General features: G+C 31.3%; 1 long non-coding RNA gene across 1 annotated transcript; it reads right to left on the reverse strand.

Annotated features, from left to right (window-relative positions):
- LOC108663378 lies at positions 4248 to 5526 on the reverse strand. The gene is made up of 3 exons (XR_001929354.1): positions 5427 to 5526; positions 4659 to 4733; positions 4248 to 4287 (listed from the first exon to the last, which is right to left on the reverse strand). It is a non-coding gene; the product is annotated as an uncharacterized LOC108663378 (long non-coding RNA).

Below are 5889 nucleotides of genomic sequence, written 5' to 3' on the forward strand. Positions count from 1 at the left end.
GAATTCATGAAATCATCTAAAAACCACCCTAGATAATTAAAATGACAGTAAGTTTACTCACAATGTTTAGAGTGCAGATTTCTAAAGTACTCAGACTATTGATCATCGGGTGCAATTTCCTTGCCTTTATTGGAGGACTCACCACCTTAACATAGTACAAAATCAAGAAACTCACTACATTGGTACTAAATCGAAATTAAACTAATTTAGACTACTAATGCATGATATGGAATGCAAAATGCACGAGTAACCATCTAAATTTCGGTACCGGCCAAATTCGTCTTATCACCCGATTAATTACTAACGCATCCAATTTAATCCCAAATTACTCCATTTCTTTTCTAATACCTCAATTCACCAAACATTATTCAAATAACACCAATTTTAGCATCAAAACCCTCCCATTTCTTCATGGAAAAATTCGGCCACTACAGCGCACTAACACCGTGATTTTTCCTACTTAATTTTTCTCACCATTATTCATCATTTTCTAAGCCATTTCTCTTGAAATAATAACAATCCATCACCCACACAAATCAAGGAAGATTTGGACAATGAAGATTCATGGGGAAAATGGATTCTTTTCTTATTGTTTTGCTTCTAAATATGCTAAACTAACTAAAACCACTAACATATCTTAAAATCAATTCAATCCAACATCTTTCTTTCTCCATACCCATTTTGACCAGCCATGAATTCATCATGAAAACATGTAATTTAACCATGAAAAATAAGGAGAAATGCTTAAGGAAAATAGATTTTAAGTTTAAATTGAAAAATCCTACCTTTTTCACTTGTTTTCCTGAATTTTCCACACTTTTTCTCTTGAAATTCTCCACCTAGGGTTTGTTTTTCCTTTGTTTCCTTCTTTTCCTTGCTTGGCCGAATATTTGGAGATATAATAGGCTGATTTATGCTGATTTTTAAACTAAATAATAAAATATTCTAAGTTTGATACTTGTCATTTTCTTATTGGTCCATTTTTATAACTTTAAAAATTTAAACTTTTTATCTCCATCACATATATTTTCTCACTTATCCATAACATAAAAAGTCAATGAATGAATTCTATGAGCATGACAAGTGTTAGTGGTGTAAAATTATAATTTTGCCACTAAGGTGACAAAATTACCATTTTACCCCTATGCTTCGAAAAATACCGGGATTACAATTTTCACTTATCAACCTCAAATCATAGTCCAATAAGTCAAATATGATCAAAATCTTTCAAAAAAATTTCCATTTTCTCCTCGAGTGGCAAAATTACCATTTTACCCCTAGATAATGAAATTTTCGGTTTGACTCCAAATTTATCCACGAACTCTAAATCACCATTTTAAATCATTCTTGAACTTTAAAATTTTCAATTTCATCCTAAAATCTCTATTTGATCTAGTTCGAGGCTTAAATCAACTTTATTGTACCTCTAGGTACAATACCGACTTTTGTAAACTTTTCGGGACTCTCCTAGCATGCAAACATGCTATCCATCACATGTATGTCATGAAAAATATTTTATAAGGTCAGGCTTTACAAAGAGAGCTGGTGTGGAGTGAGGATTCGAGGAAGAGTTACTTTATCTTAGGTGTCCAATTGATGATGGAATAATGGAAAAAATTATGCAATAAGAGTCCTCAACTGCTAGAAGCAGTTCATTGCCTATGAGACCTCGAGCATCATGTCCTCAGATTTTGTCCATGGTGCAAAGAATGGAGAGACTTGAGACTCGCATGGACCATCATGTGCGGTTATTTAATGCAGTTAAGCAAATGATGGGAGCTTATGTAGAACATATGGGCATGGATATGGACACTTTTCCTATGTTGCCTAATGATCTCAACATTACTACTAGAGTTGATGATGATGATGATGAGGAAGATGTCTAGATAGTTTTTATTTTGTGGCTTCATTGATAGGGGAGTTTTCGTTTTCCTTTTTCTTTGTTGTTCTTTTTTCTTAAACATTGGGGACAATATTTAGTTTTAAGTTTAGGGGGTGGCTTTAGATTTTTTTATGTGCCTTTATTTACTTTTAGTTGTTTGTCTATTTTTATTTTTATTTGCTTATCTTTATTTTAATTGTTTCTTGCTTTACATGTTTAGTTAAGCTTTTATGTTATTATTATTAAAAAAAATTTTAAAAAAATTATTAGAGATATTTTGACACCTTGTTTATGATTTGTCCCTATCCTAGGATCATCTTTTGATTATCCTATGATTTTAGCTTTTGGGAAAAATATGGGTATGATTTAAGTTTGTGTTGATATTCTTGTGATAGCTTCATTGTAGAATGTGACTTTCAATAATTTGAGCACTATATTTTTTCACTTAAAATTGTCATGTGATTCAGAAAAGTTTATGTTAATAGAAGTATAGTGAAGTTTAAGGATTCTAGAATTTGTTTGATTATCTCTCAAGACAAAATCTTAGATAGCACTTAAGATAAGAGATGATTTACACTACCAGAAAATCAGACAATTGTGACAAAAAAATTTTTGTAACTATTATTTATTTAAGCAAGCTTATCTTCTGATTTTTATAGTACGTGATAATAGAATTGCCTTAGTTATTTACTCAATATCTTTGTCTGGGATGGCAATGAAATTGGTTTCGTTCATTTTATGATGGCACAGTTTTTAATATGATAATTAATTAAAAAATTACCCTAAATGTAAGTAGCCTATGAAACTCTTTAATGCAACATGATTAAATTTCTTCCTTCATGGTTATGAGCAATATTAATCATCTACTTGGCTACACTCAAGTTGTTATTGTATATTGATGAGAACATGATTTGGACTATAGTTAGTTGAAGAACATGATTTGGACTATAGTTAGTTGAAGTTTAACATCTTAGTCCTTAAACCTTAATTCTTTCTTTTTCATATTTCAATGATTAGTTCAATTCTTAAATATTTGTCCATCTTCTCTTGATTTTTGTTAAAGTAAAGAATTTTGTTCTCTTTATTGGCTAGTTATTAGTATCACCAGTCCATGCAATCCTTTGCCTCTATTTTGTTTGCATGGTCAAATGTTTTGCAACCCTAATTAATTGCACTTTCTTGTAGATATTATACTACATGCATTTAGTTAGCATCTATGTTGGATCTTGCCAGGTTAATATTTGATCATAGAAACTCCAAGAAAGTTTTCTTGCACTTTCTTGTTAACGCAACTTGTCATGACCCGGTACTCCCTTCTAGCCTATGACATTCGTCACGATGTCTTGATAGACATTTATTACCCGAAATGTCAACCAAAACCTCGCAAGGCTCTCGCATTAGTTTTACATATCCCCTGTGAGCAATAGTTACTAAATATCATGTTTTAAGGGAATATAAACTATTTTTAAATCAAAACAAACAAAAAACTAATTTCTATCACACAAGGTTATTTTGGTCATTTTTACCCAAAAATTTTGAAACTTGCTGAAAAAATAATATAGGGGAAAATACACATTACATAATTAAAAGCAAGTTTTTATGTCTTAAACATTCATTTAGGGTGAAACTGTAGCTAATAGAATAAAATAAAAATATTAAATGAAATATTCCATTTTCTTACAAAACAATATTTATAAAACTCTACGTAAATAATTTTTGTAGCGTAAAAGCAAAATAAATTCATACATACAGTAACACAGATAACCAGAGTATGTAATTTAATTTATAATAACGTGTGGGCCCCCGAGTGACCAAAGGTAACAAAGGCTGTGGACCTACAATTTATAAGGAGGCGAGTCCAATAATAACCCTCGACATAATTAGCTATTTACGGACTGTCCTGATCTTGGAATGAGTGGAAAGGAGGGTGGTGAGTTTATATAAACTCAATAAGTAAACAAACATCATCTAAAATATCTAAAGTCGAGTAAATGGAGACAACTTAAAATAGTTCATCGTACTATGATTCATAACTTTTCAAACTCATTTCAACTAAATAAAATAATTTTATTTCAGTCAAATAATCAACATAGCTTATGAATTTCTTAAAAATTTGGCTCGTGCCAAAACTCCTACTTGGGGATACCTTGGCTGAAATATCCAACCAACTTCGTCGGCTGTTAAAGAAAAGTTCATATACGCATAAAACACATTTTTACATTTAAAAGCATAGTCGTTCCTTGGCGTTGGCTGAGTTCACCCTCACGTGGTGGTTTAGCGTGTAGTGAACTCTAAAGCTTTACCTCAGGAGATACCCTCCGCGCCTTTCGTACTAAGGTAAATATAACGGGTTTACCGTGCCCTTCTAATAGGCTGGTCCACGAAAACCCGCCTACTACAGTAAGCTAAATACATAACCCACCAAATCAATAACATTTCGGCAGCATAACATGTCTAATATAATACTATCCAGCCTGTTAAGGCAAAACAAACAATTCATACAATTTCAACACAATTTCCAATTCAGCCATTCATGCCAATATCACCATAAGCCATTCAATTCAAACCATAAATTTACAACACAATCAAAGAGTCTCCAATTACTCAATTTCTAAAATCATCATTCAATTTCAAAAAGATTTATAAAACTCATTTCATTTAATCACATTTTACTTATAAAACATAAGGATTTACCATTTAAACTCATTTTTCTATAAAATCACAAAAACAAATAAAAACTACTTTAGATAATTAAGACGATAATAAGGTTACTCACTATATCGAGAGTCGAAGTACTCTTAGTCCCGATCTTCGGGTACAATTTCCTTACCCTTATTGGAAGTTTCACCACCTAAACATAATGCACAACAAGCAATTTACTATATTTGTACTAAACTGTTATAAAACTAATTTAGGCTCTATATGAATGCATGAAATGGAATGTGAAATGTTCAGATTATTATCTAAATATGGTATTCTACGTAGCTTCAATTATGTATTGAAATAAAATGGTATTGGCCTAATTCGATCTATACATCGATTTAATTGGCCAATACATCCAATTCAACTCCAATTAACTTGATTCCACTTCCAACACTCCAAGTAATCAATTACAAGTTAAATAATATGTAATATCACAAAAATCCATCATCAATATCTTCCTTGTATAATTCGGCCATTGAAGGTTTAGTGTAGAACATGTAATTTTCATGCTTGATTTTTACACTTTACATCATAAAACAACTAAAAACACCTAAATAGCATGAAATTCATCAAAGTCCATTATCTAATTTCTCTCTTGAAAATTTCAGCGAAGGAGTGTGGGTGAAGGGTATGAAATTTCTTGCTTGTTTTTCATGCTAAACATCACCAAACAACTAAAAACACTAAGATACTTTGAAATCTAACCAAATAAATCATCAAATATTCTTTCTCTAAATTCGGTCAGCCATGAATCCTTCATGAGATCTTGAATTTTAACCATGGTAATTGAAAAAGAATGCATAAGAAAGGTAGATCACAAGCTAGAATTAAGAAATTTTACCTTTACTTGCTTAATTCCTTGAAATTCAATGAATTTTCTCTTGATTTTCTTCTCTAGGGTTTGTTCTATGCTTTTTCCCTTTCGTTCTTGCCTTGGCCGGTCAAGAGAAATGAGATGGGAGAGTTTTAGTTGTGTTTATAAAGGAAAATATAATAATATTAAAGCTTGACACTTGTCACCATGTGATGGGTCCATACATAAAACTTAATAATTAAGCATTTCTTCTCCACCACATAAAATCCCTCAATTATCCAAAGTATAAAATGAATTTCATGGGTTTGAAAAGTGTCAAGGTGGTGTAAAATTTCAAAAATTCTAATTACGTTCTTGTGGACACTTGAAATGACCTTTTTACCCTTATGTTTGAAAAATTATCGGAATTAAAATTTTTCACTTCTCAAGCTCAAATTATGTTCCAAATAGTCAAACTTGATCAAAATTTCATCCACCATCCCGAATTTAC

Source organism: Theobroma cacao, chromosome 9, assembly GCF_000208745.1.
Source record: "Theobroma cacao cultivar B97-61/B2 chromosome 9, Criollo_cocoa_genome_V2, whole genome shotgun sequence".
NCBI classification, from domain to species: domain Eukaryota; kingdom Viridiplantae; phylum Streptophyta; class Magnoliopsida; order Malvales; family Malvaceae; genus Theobroma; species Theobroma cacao.